At 47.4% G+C, this 13173-nt stretch overlaps 1 protein-coding gene across 20 annotated transcripts in view; it reads left to right on the top strand.

The window, feature by feature from the left end:
* Nucleotides 1–13173, top strand: part of LOC129865730 (adhesion G protein-coupled receptor L3-like) — a 306636-nt gene that overhangs the window by 47786 nt on the left and 245677 nt on the right. The window contains exon 1 of one of the 20 annotated variants that reach the window (XM_055938698.1): nucleotides 720–861. The exons of the other annotated variants lie outside the window; for them this stretch is intronic. The gene's annotated coding sequence lies outside the window, so the exon portion shown is untranslated. Of the gene's footprint in view, nucleotides 1–719; nucleotides 862–13173 lie in introns of those variants that run through there. 20 annotated transcript variants of the gene reach the window in all.

The raw sequence follows: 13173 nt of genomic DNA, 5'->3' as shown, positions 1-13173 counted from the left end.
CTTCTGCATTGCCTGCCATTGACATAATAATGCAATGCTACGGAGAGACGCAGGGATGAAGGTTTTACAGCGTTAAGCATATCCCCCCCCCCCCCATTTTGAAGGTGTTAAATACATTCCCAGGTATGCCGTTGATGCAGATGAGGTAGGTGTGTTAAGGTAGAGCGGTCTTCCCTGGAGAACCACCTCGGGGCCTTTGCTCGGTACTTGGAAGGTATTTTCAGTGCAGTGCACAAAGTAAGATGTCCTCAGAGAGAGAAGGTAGGCGCTGACGTTGTTATGCGGTATCCCAGGACGTTGCCGGCCTATTTATACCGATCTTAATGAAGAAAAAGCGGTGTAAATAGCTTCTCTTTAGTACCTAGCCACGTCCAACGGGAGCTGTGTGGTCTGTTTCACTTTGCATTCCACTCCCGTGAAATTCCAAGCCATAAACCTGTTTTTCCACTGCGTTGTCCATCGGTAGGGTAGTCGCACACCAGCCGTGTGCAACTGCCAGACCATTGCAATGCATTTATGGCTGCCAGAATCAGGAAAGTGCAAGTCATGATGGACTTTGTCCGACCACACCGCAGTGTTTACTGAAACACTGGAATATTGGCTGTGTGCTCTTCCATTTCTAAACAGAGAGGATTTAATGGACAAGGGGGGAACCATTCCCAACTACCCTCCCACTCCAGAGGTAAACGATACTAGTAAATGACAAGTCCCACTAATGAGCTTTTTGGCTCCTATCGCTGTCCCTCTGTCTCCGGTGTTGTAAGGAACGTAAAATAAACAAGATACCTTTTCTTCCATTATTAAATGAGACGTGGATATTCCATTCCGCTGCCAACCCCCATTTGAATCTCCGGAAAGAAGGTTTCTTTGATTACATTATATTGAAATGGAGCATTCTTTGAAATGTTCTTTTGAATAATACATTGTAAGAGATGTTATACATTGAACAATGATAAACATTTCAGTTCAGAATGCAGTTAGCTGACTTTCTGGCTTAGCTGAGCAACATTAAACTACTGCATATATCTTTATTTACTTTAGTTTTGTACATTTTTCCGCTAACACTTTAAGTGATAGTGTTGCACTTTTAAATTGTTCAAATATTTACACTTTAAATGTGTTAACACTTTACAACTAGCTAAGTAGTACCTAGTTACAGTAAAAAGCTGATACTAGCAACATCAACATAATCATAACTGCTTGCTTAATTTGTTTATGCATGCGTCCTAATTCCAAACTAGTTTCTTATTTTGCTCTCCCATCTGCAATCATTCCTATTCATACAGAGCTCATCTGATTTAAGATCTGTTCTTTCTCCATGCTGCTCGCGCATTTCCATTTAGGCCAGCTGTTCATCATAGTGGAACAGATCAATACACTTCCCAGAGAGACTTATTTGCTTGGTAACCGTTGTTTTGTCTGAAAAATATGCCGGTCTATGGAGCATCAGAAAAAGGCGGCCATTTTACCCCAGAGGGTGTAGGACATTGCTTGATTACTGTTCTGTTGACCCTAACTTGAGATTGAAATTCATTTGAGGATGAGCTCTGATTGAATAGAAATGGTGCAACATTGTAGAGGCATGGCCTATGGCTGTTTTTCTTCTGCATAATGAACATTGTGAAGGCAATGTTGTAGAAATGCTGCAGGAATGATGCAATACTTCACTGTTTATGAATAACCACAGAACAACATTTCAGTCCCACATAGACATACTGTACAGTACCAGTCAAAAGTTTGGACACCTTTTTCTTTATTTTTACTATTTTCTACATTGTACAATAATAGTGAAGACATCGAAACTAAGAAATAACACATATGGAATCATATGTAACCAAAAAAGTGTTAAACAAATATATTTAAAATTCTTCAAAGTAACCACCCTTTGCCTTGATGACAGCGTTGGATACTCTTGGTATTCTCTCAACCAGCTTCACCTGGAATGCTTTTCCAACAGTTTTGAAGGAGTTCCCACATATGCTGAGCACTTGTTGGCTGCTTTTCCTTCACTATGCGGTCCAACTCATCCCAAACCATCTCAATTGGATTGAGGTCGGTTGATTGTTGAAGCCAGGTCATCTGTGGCAGCACTCCATCACTCTCCTTCTTGGTCAAATAGCCCTTACACAGCCTGGAGGTGTATTGGGTCATTGTACTGTTGAAAATGCTAGTCCCACTAAGCGCAAACCAGATGGGATGGCATATTGCTGCAGAGTGCTGTGGTAGCCATGCTGGTTAAGTGTGCCTTGAATTCTAAATAAATCACCCCCACACCATCACATCACCACCTCTGTGCTTCACGGTGGGAATTACACATGCAGAGGTCACCCGTTCACCTACTCTGAATCTCACAATGACGGTTGGAACCAAAAATGACACATTTGAACTCATCTAAACAAAGATTTCCACCAGTCTAATGCCCATTGCTCGTGTTTCTTGGCCCAAGCAAGTCTCTTCTTATTATTGGTGTCCTTTAGTAGTGGATTCTTTGCAGCAATTTGACCCTGAAGGCCTGATTCACACAGTCTCCTCTGAACAATTGAAGTCTGTTACTTGAAGCATTTATTTGGGCTGCAATTTCTGAGGCTGGTAACTCTAATGAACTTATCCTCTGCAGCAGATGTAACTCTGGGTCTTCCTTTCCTGTGGCGCTCCTCGTGAGAGCCAGTTTCATCACAGCGCTTGATGTTTTTTTGCGAGTACACTTGAAGAAACGTTCAAAGTTCTTGAAATGTTCCGTATTGACCGACCTTCATGCCTTAAAGTAATAATGGACTGTCGTTTCTCTTTGCTTATTCGAGCTGTTCTTGCCATAATATGGACTTAGTCTTTTACTAAATATGGCTATCTTCTGTATACCACCCCTTACCTTGTCACAACAAAACTGATTGGCTCAAACGCATTAAGAAGGAAAGAAATTCCACAAATGTACTTTTAACAAGGCACACCTGTTAATTGAAATGCATTCCAGGTGACTTCCTCATGAAGCTGGTTGAGAGAATGCCAAGAGTGTGCAAAACTGTCATCAAGGCAAAGGCTACATTGAAGAATGTCAAAATATAAAATATATTTTGATTTGTTTAACACTTTTTTTGGTTACTACATGATTCCATATGTGTGATTTAATAGTTTTGATGTCTTCACTATTATTCTACAATATCAAAAATAGTAAAAATAAAGAAAAACCTTTCAATGAGTAGGTGTGTCCAAACTTTTGACTTGTACGGTTGTTCTACATGAAGTATTGCTTGAGCTTGTCTTTAACAGCTGCCGTTGCCAGATGTTTTCGGTCATAAAAATGGATATGCTGATGCAGCAAAAATAAACTAGTGGGCTTTGAATGTATACAAATTAACGGGAAATAATGTTTTTTTTCTAGGATGGTGTGATTTGTTTTCCCCTTGACTCCATGCCATCCATTGTGATGTCAGCTTTCAGTTTAAAGTGATCCTTTGGGGTTTTGGCAATGATGCCCTTTGTCTTCTTCCCCAGAGTCAGATTAACTTGTGGATACCATTTTTATGTCTCTGTAGACTTCCAGTCATTGCGCTAATGCTAATTAGCATTGACTCACGAAACTACATCTAACTTCCTTCATACTGGACACCGAGATATAAAAATGGTATCCACAAGTTCATCTGACTCTGGGGAAGTAGATAAAGGGCCTAATTTCCAAAATCCTGAAGTATCCCTTTAAGTATTTATTACAATCCATACTAGAGCAGATGCTAAGACAGTGATGAAATATCCTGAATACTCAACTATCTTTCTCAGGGGACTTTAAATTCAAAATAAAGTGAAATGATGCAGCCCCTGCAGTCATACACCCGTACACTTGACAATTTCATGAGTTTTGTGTGACCGTTCATGTGTTCAGACCTCATAAGTAGATATTAAATCACATGGATGTGAGAGATAAAAAAAATAATCCACATGAATGGGAAATAATTTCCTCCATCTTTAATATTCATTTGCTATTGAGGCATATAGCCAATACATATCTACACAGCCGATAACAAGGAACTCATGGGCTCATCTTAAAATGTGAATATTTTGAGTTCTGAAAACATCTGACAACCTTGATTCGGGAGTGAACTATCACTTTAAGACAGTAGCTGGGGGTACGGCCTATTCCTTTGTTCAAAATAGAAATAAATAGTTAACAACTTAACAATAAGGACGGGTGGCGGAAACAAATATTATCACATTTCCTTGTCTCACAGTGCCACATGGCACAAAGCTACTTACTTGCCCATTTGTTAATTAGCATAACACTAGCAACTGCCGTAAACTGATTCCTTTGTCTAACTTTTTAAAAGGAGTGGTAGAGTGTGATAATGTGGAGTGTGAGAGCATTGCTGGAAATGGATATAAAGACCATATGTGGTTCCATGTAGCTCCAAACTTATTTCCAGTGTATTAGTGCTGCAAACTGCCTAGTGTTAAGTGCTTCATTTTTCATACTTGTATGGGATCCATGTTATGCATAATTCATGTGTGGATGGGCCTGACTCTGGAGGTACCTTAGATAAATATTTAAACACCAAAGTACCCACTACAATGTGACAGGCGGGTCCCACTTTCTACCAGACACATCTCTGGCACTCCGGCACTCCCTCCTATTCACTAACACAGAGCAGAACTTCACACACAGGGATAGAGCAGAGCAGGCCTTTCTTTGTGAGTTCAATTCGTCCAGTTTAGTCAATGTGGGAGAGAGGCTTTTTCTTCTCCTCATAACTTCAGTGTATTTGTGTGGCGACGCGCTTGGTTACGCAACCCTATTATTTCCTTGCGATAAGCAAGTTATTGACAAGTCAATTAAATCCACAATAAATGGAAACAACGATTATTTAGCCTGTGTCCTCGATCTAGTCCACCATCATCCAAATATCCAATTTGTCCAAACATCCCGATGTCACGAAGTTGCATTAACCTCTCCGACACATATTTTTCGAAGGGAGACTGTCGTTGTAGTTTTTATGTGTGTTACAGACATCCCGCTAAGATAATTATAGACAATGGTTAGAAAGGCATAAAAATGTCGTTTTTTTGTTGTCGTTGTTGCCATTTGTCTTCCGCATGGCACAACAGAGGTTAAAACCATTGATCCAACATCCATCCATACAGGGAGTGAATTGACTAGACAGGGTGGTTTTGGCACTGAAGACTGGAGAAGAGGAACATTTGGTTTTTCGGGCCCCCTCTCTTCGAACTGATATCCTCATTTAAAACATCCCAGTGGAAGATAGAGGAGATGAATGGAAGGAGGGAATGTTACCATCGTCAATCACCCGTAGCAACACGATAACTCTGGAGCTTCAAAGCATGACGTCCTTGTTTCCCAAATCCCAATGAGATGATGGCACCATTTACAGAGTCAGCTAATATTTATTTAGAAATGATCATTTCCTGATTGTCTCATTCAGATCTCCTTCTTGCTTGGCATTGTGGCTCCTTTTATTCCACCCCTGCTATTTATTATTTTAATGATGCCCAGTCTGAATGTTTGCACTGAATTACACAAATTTGCCTTGGACTAATGACAATGCCCCAGAGGAACTGGGACACTGTGATTCTGCTGACTATGCAGTGCATACATTCAGAAGGATTACAAACAGTCGGGCATAACATCGAAAGGCACTCAAAATCTATGTAGCTGTGCCCAGGCAGTTTCTAGGCCACTTGGGCAATGCTTTTCTGGGAAAATATCAGCAGAGCAATATGTGAGCCTATATCTCCAGAATGACAGATCTAATTTTTGGAACTATGTGCGGAATTCAATGCAGCCTTTCTTAGTTTCAAGTTGTATTAGTCATATGTTCGGGATGCACACGTTATACATCATTCAATGAAATACTTATGTGCAGGTTCCTTCTCGACAATGCAACAACAATAAATAATAAAGATAGGAATACGAACAAAGTAAATGGCTCAGTAGAATAAACATTTTAGCATAAGTATATAATACAGGAAGGCACAATTTATAGTCCAGTCTTTATACAAGTTTTGGGAACATAGTTTGAACATGGCTGAAAAAAGTAAATGGTGCAATGGCTAATCTATATTAATTATTTTAATTCACCATTTATTTTTGAGTCATCTGTTGATCATTACTGGTAATAATTTAATGCTAATGCAGCGTTAAATGATTTAACACTAAGTGTTATGATTACTTGGGTACCACATGCCAGACAGAGTTTTGTACTCATTTATCAACCTTATCACAAATGTTATTAAACAGTCTTAATAACTGTCAAATCCCTACTGAGGTTGCCACTGGGGCATAGCTGCCGAGTGCAAAAATGCATCCTGACTTCTGTCCGAATTGTTGACTTGACTATTTCGGGTTGGGGGGCATGCAATAATATTTTCTCATAACGGGGACATATTGGGGAAATAAATGTTAAATCCTCTGGTAATGTCTCGCACAGATGATGTTATTACTTGCCAGCCTGAGGTATTTGTGTGCTTTGGGCGGCTGTCAGAAACCCCCATCGTCCCCTCCAAACTCCCCCCTGCGCTGAAACCAACTGGTCCAGGAACAGGCATGCCAGACTCCCAGAGTCGGTCCCAGAGCCTCTCAAAGCTGGCTGCCAAGAAGTCAACAGAGGAACTCTGGCACGACAATGGACTACTACCCTCCTAAATTCATCGTGCCATACCCACATCCCTCTCCTAAAATTAATTTTCCTTTTTGGCCCCTCTTCAATGTGGAAGGAGAGGGGTGGGGGTTTGGAGAGGAGGAATGAGGGGAGTTTCCAGAGTTTGCTTTAAAGATTACCCCACTTCTGATGACCTTGTCCCGAAGGCAAAGTAATATAGCTTGTCAGATTGAGCCGAGAAAGAAATTAGGAGAAAAGGAAAAAGAGAGAAAGGGAGTGGAGAGGGGTAAGAAGAAAAGCTCCGCTTATCTGAGCTTTGAGGTCTCTGGCATTAACAGGAACACAGCAAGCCAATGGGACTCCCCAAAAAGAGGGCCGTATTATTGCTCTTGGGGTGGGGGGCCTCAGGATGGTTTTGGGGGGGATCAAAGATTGAGACCTCTTTCTGGGATTAGTGACACTAAATGTTTTGACCCAATGCTTTTTCAATGGAGTGCTAAGAGATTCCATCCAAGACGTCCGTCCAAGACGCCATCCCCTTACTAGCTCCGACTTTGCAGATTGAGATTGACTGTGATATGTGGTTGACCCACCTAGCCTTTTTAAGATGAATGCACTTACTATGTCATTCTGGATAAATGACAAAAATGTAAGACGCAGTGGGACTGAAAAGACCAAATCTGGTTCGAATCCCAGAGCCAGCCCAGCAAGGTGGAAAAATCTGCAAGGCAGTTAACCCCCCCAACAACACCTGCTCCCCGGGCGCCATGAACGCCGATTTAAGGCAACATTCTACAGGCCACAATGAGATGTGTTGCGCTGCATGATGCAAATGGTGGTCACAAATGGTGGCCTTTGTTTGGGTAGGGGCGTGGATCAGAACCAGTCAGTATGCCTGTTGGTATCTGTGACCAACAGGCATATCTGTATTCAGTCATTTGAAATCCATAGATTCGGGGCTCATTAATTTATTTAAATTGACTGATTTCTTTATATGAACTGTAAGTCAGTGTGTGTGCCTTTTTGAAGTTGTTTCATTTTATATTTTTGTTCACTGTAGAACGGCCAATTATACACGAAGTGTACAAAACATTAAGAACACCTTCCTAATATTGAGTGTTAAGTGTTCCACAGGGATGCTGGCCCATGTTGACTCCAATGCTTCCCACTGTTGTGAAGTTGGCTGGTTGTCCTTTGGGTGGTGGCGCATTCTTGAGCCACACGGGAAACTGTTGAACGTGAAAAACTCAGCAGCGTTGCAGTTCTTGACACAAACCTGTGCTCCTGGCACCTACTACCATACCTTGTTCAAAGGCACTTAACTATTTAGTCTTGCCCATTCACCCTCTGAACGGAACACAATTCATGTCTCAATTGTCTCGAGGCTTAAAAATTCTTCTTTAACCCGTCTCCCCCCCTTCATCTACACTGATTTGAAGCGGATTTAACAGGTGACATCAATAAGGAATTATAACTTTCATCTGTCAGTCTGTCATGGAAACAGCAGGTGTCTATAATGTTTTGTACACTGTGTATATAAACCTTGGATTGCTGATGCTACGTATTGGCAAGTGAGAGGCTCTGAAGCCAACCAGTGAATTGCAAACCACTGCGTATATAAATAGAAGTTGAGACTCCTTTCCTTTGTGTTAGCGTTAGCATTGTAGCTATCGCCGTTCTCTTGAGTGACTTGTTCGATGTAAGGATATCATATTGCCTTACAAGGAGAAAGGAAGTGTTCTGGCCTGGCCACTGTCCTCTAACACACTCCAGGCCCTGGTCTCTCTTCCGAAATGAAATACAAGTTGCTCTCTGAAACTCCCCCGCCAATGGGTATGTGCGCTGGCGTGTTATTGACACGGACAGCCAATGCTATCAACCAATGCTCTTATCCTGTCCATGTCAGGCGTCTGGGGCAAAACTTCTTCACACGTGGAAGTCCAGTGTGGTCTAAAAAGCCAAAAGCAATCATTGACTCTCGTTAGTCTGGTTTGATTAAATACCGAAGGGGGGGAAACGGTGTTAGTTTGCTGCGGCGATAAGCGGAGTTACATTGGTACACAGAGGGTCAATTAGAGATCGCTGGCTCAGGTTCACAAGGGCAGAAAATATGGAGGAATATATGTGTGTGTGAGGGAGATCAAGCTTATATGTGTGTGTGTGTACACACACGTGTGAGTGTGTTTGTCAGACTTTCCAATAAGTGTCAGCTCTTTCCCTTGCTCCTAGTACATCTTTGGCTTTTGCCTAGGTTCGTCATGTTGTTCTGTCTGAGCCCACCTCCCACTTGCTTGGTTAGTTTCACTGGCTGTGCAGCTATGGTTAATAGTCCTCACTGGCAATCTATCCTCTCCTGGATTTGAATCTGCATTGTGCCTTTTTAAATCCTAAAGACCTATAAGATCAGCGTGGGATGCCTGGTGTAGTAAGCTGCTAATCACCAGGCAGTTAAACCCAGTGGTTTACAGTCTCTTTGCCTAGTTGGACGTCCTCCACTGCCTCGGACCGTCTGCGGTTGCGGTAGGCTTGCCCCAAGGGCTACCACTGCTCACAGAGTTTAATAGGTTGAAATCTCCAAAAGCAAACACAATCCTCTTTACGGCCAAGAGCCGTGGCCCTATCACACCCTAAGTCCACGGACAGTTTGTGTGTGTGTGTGTTCATCTGTGTCTATAGCTGTTCATGCCACTCCTCAAAGTGCACACCGTCTCCATGCTGATGGCTTAGTGGTTGGAGTATGGAGGCTGATGTAATTATCAATGGCAGGGGTCGCCAAAGAAATTCCTCCAAACCCCTTCCATTTGCATATTTGTGTTTTTAGACTGTGCTGTTAATGACTTAGACCCTATTTGACATTGGATTAAATTAAACAAGAGCACCATAAATTGTTATTTTGTGCAGTGTCTTTAGTAATCGAGTGACTGCACTTGATAAGCAGAGGAGGTACACGTAACTGAATTTAAAGGGGTTGCTAGCTGGGTTTGAGCTCAATTCAGGAAGTAAATTGCAATTCAGGTAATCCATTTAAACACCCTCATGAAAAACGAGTGGATAATTTGGACAAAATTATAACTGAATTGACAGTCAAGGTGGGTGGATTTTCAAATGAGTCTTACACTTTGTGATACTCACCCCCTGGTATAAAATGTTAAGCCATCTGCTTTCATTTCCCAGAGTGCCTTGCCCAAGCCCGCGTAGGCCTCTTGTGATTTGTCAGGTCTGAGTGCATTTTCTCTGACAAGACCCTGACTGAGTGTTGCTCTCCTGATGTCCAGAGACAAAAACACCCCCCCGCGAACATGTTCGGTCAGCCCAATCGAGCTTCCATCAAACTACATTTTAATGCCTGAAGGCGTGGGGAGCTCGATAGCCCGGCTCTCGCCTCACTCAAACTATTCCGCAGACACCACTCTTCTACGCCTCTGGCAGCGAAGAACAACATTTTCCAATTATAGATGATTATCTCTGAATTTTTCTCATGAGTTGGATTCGGGGATCTAAGGGGGTTTGGGGTATGGAATTGTATTTTAGGTCAAGGACTGCTGACCACCGTCTCTGAGAAAGGGTTACATATTGGTATATGCAAGCAGTATATGCAAGCAGCAATGAAAGATGGCTGGGTTAACACATTTGGGACTACTCTATTTGTGCAGTCGCTCCTGACAATCTTGAACAAGCGCATCCGTAGGAAACTGAAGACAATTTGATTCCACCTGTATGCAACTTTTGCCAATCAGTTTTCCTCTGAGTCCCCTGATGCCTCCATCTCAACATTGAATCTCCAACGCTTTGAAAGGTTGAGCGGAAGCTACCTTTGTGGCGTTCAAACCAGAAAACGTACCTGTTTCTCTCTACAAGGTCACCTGTTGTTCAGTTGCAAGAATAATCCTCAACATTTGTATTATTCAGTGTGTGAGACCCTCAGACGTCAATCAACACTGCCCAGGGCTATTAGACATCACAAAGGCAGAGCACTAGGCCATATTCACCACTTTGACCTTTGACCTGTGTGTCAGCCATGTTTGTCAGTAGGGCACTTATCTCCAGACCTCCAGACGCCCGCTAGGTGACTAAGGTCAACTGGCCCAACCCAACCCAATGGAGTGGCCAATCAGAGGCATCCAATTGGGTTTGGCCGATCGCAGCATTCTTTTTGTTTCACCATTTCCTGCTCTGATGGTTGCATTTAGTGACCAGGAATGGATGACATATTCAGGAAGGAAGTCAGTTGGAACTTGAAGTCATTGGATCCTGAGGTGGATCTATGAAAGCCTGAACTCCAGCCACTCATTCATGCATGATTCATACACACACACATACTGTATAAGAATGTGTGCATCTTCACACATACACAAACGCATACATTCACTAACCCACTCTCAATTTCTCCATCTCTCTCGCCCGCCCTCCCTCCATCTCTCTCTCTCGCCCGCCCTGCCTCTCTCTCTCGCCCGCCCGCCCTCCCTCCCTCCCTCCCTCCCTCCCTCCCTCCCTCCCTCTCTCTCTCTCGCCCGCCCTCCCTCTCTCTCGCCCGCCCTCCCTCCCTCTCTCTCGCCCTCCCTCCCTCCCTCTCGCCCGCCCTCCCTCTCTCTCGCCCGCCCTCCCTCCCTCTCTCTCGCCCGCCCTCCCTCCCTCTCTCTCGCCCGCCCCTCCCTACCTCTCTCTCGCCCGCCCTCCCTCCCTCTCTCTCGCCCTCCCTCCCTCTCGCCCGCCCTCCCTCCCTCTCTCTCGCCCGCCCTCCCTACCTCTCTCTCGCCCGCCCTCCCTCCCTCTCTCTCGCCCGCCCTCCCTCCCTCTCTCTCGCCCGCCCTCCCTCCCTCTCTCTCGCCCGCCCTCCCTCCATCCCTCTCGCCCGCCCTCTCTCTCTCTCGCCCGCCCTCCCTCCCTCTCGCCCTCCCTCCCTCCCTCTCTCTCGCCCGCCCTCCCTCCCTCCCCCTCTCTCGCCATCCCTCACCCCCCCTCTCTCGCCCTCCCTCCCTCCCTCTCTCTCGTCTGCCCTCCCTCCCTCCATCTCTCTCGCCCGCCCTCCCTCCATCTCTCTCGCCCGCCCTCTCTCTCGCCCGCCCTCCCTCCCTCTCGCCCTCCCTCCCTCCCTCTCTCTCGCCCGCCCTCCCTCCCTCCCTCTCTCTCGTCTGCCCTCCCTCCCTCCCTCTCTCTCGTCTGCCCTCCCTCCCTCCCTCTCTCTCGCCCGCCCTCCCTCCCTCTCCTCTCGCCCGCCCCTCCCTCCCTCTCTCTCGCCCGCCCTCCCTCCCTCTCTCTCGCCCGCCCTCCCTCCCTCTCTCTCGCCCTCCCTCCCTCCCTCTCTGTCGCCCGCCCTCCCTCCCTCTCTGTCGCCCGCCCTCCCTCCCTCTCTGTCGCCCGCCCTCCCTCCCTCTCTGTCGCCCGCCCTCCCTCCCTCTCTGTCGCCCGCCCTCCCTCCCTCTCTCTCGCCCGCCCTCCCTCCCTCTCTCTCGCCCTCCCTCCCTCCCTCTCTCTCGCCCTCCCTCCCTCTCTCTCGCTCCCGCCCCCCCTCCCTCTCTCTCGCCCGCCCTCCCTCCCTCTCTCTCGCCCGCCCTCCCTCCCTCTCTCTCGCCCTCCCTCTCTCTCTCGCCCGCCCTCCCTCCCTCTCGCCCGCCCTCCCTCTCTCTCGCCCGCCCTCCCTCCCTCCATCTCTCTTGCCCGCCCTCCCTCCATCTCTCTCGCCCGCCCTCTCTCTCTCTCGCCCGCCCTCCCTCCCTCTCGCCCTCCCTCCCTCCCTCTCTCTCGCCCGCCCTCCCTCCCTCCCTCTCTCTCGTCTGCCCTCCCTCCCTCCCTCTCTCTCGCCCGCCCTCCCTCCCTCTCTCTCGCCCTCCCTCTCTCTCGCCCGCCCGCCCTCCTTCCCTCCCTCCCTCCCTCCCTCCCTCCCTCCCTCTCGCCCTGCCTCTCGCCCGCCCCTCCCTCCCTCTCGCCCGCCCTCCCTCCCTCCCTCTCTCTCGTCTGCCCTCCCTCCCTCCCTCTCTCTCGCCCGCCCTCCCTCCCTCTCTCCCGCCCTCCCTCCCTCTCGCCCGCCCTCCCTCCCGCCCTCTCTCTCTCTCGCCCGCCCGCCCCCGTCCCTCCCTCTCTCTCGCCCGCCCGCCCTCCGTCCCTCCCTCTCTCTCACCCGCCCTCCCTCCCTCTCTCTCGCTCGCCCTCCCTCCCTCTCTCTCGCCCGCCCTCCCTCCCTCTCTCTCGCCCTCCCTCCCTCCCTCTCTCTCGCCCTCCCTCCCGCCCTCCCTCTCTCTCTCTCGCCCGCCCTCCCTCCCTCTCTCCCGCCCTCCCTCCCTCTCTCTCGCCCACCCTCCCTTCCTCTCTCTCGCCCTCCCTCACTCTCTCTCGCCCTCCCTCTCTCTCGCCCGCCCTCCCTCCCTCTCTCTCGCCCTCCCTCTCCCTCTCTCTCGCCCTCCCTCCTCTCTCTCGCCCGCCCTCCCTCTCTCTCGCCCCGCCCTCCCTCTCTCTCGCCCGCCCTCCCTCCCTCTCTCTCGCCCCCTCCCTCCTCGCCTCTCTCTCTCTCGCCCGTCCTCCCTCCCTCTCTCGCCCGTCCTCCTCTCCCTCTCGCCGCCCTCCCTGTCTC

This window comes from Salvelinus fontinalis, chromosome 11 (assembly GCF_029448725.1).
Source record: "Salvelinus fontinalis isolate EN_2023a chromosome 11, ASM2944872v1, whole genome shotgun sequence".
Lineage (NCBI taxonomy): Eukaryota > Metazoa > Chordata > Actinopteri > Salmoniformes > Salmonidae > Salvelinus > Salvelinus fontinalis.
Note: the sequence above shows the minus strand (reverse complement) of the source record. Positions and strands in the feature narration are given on the sequence as shown.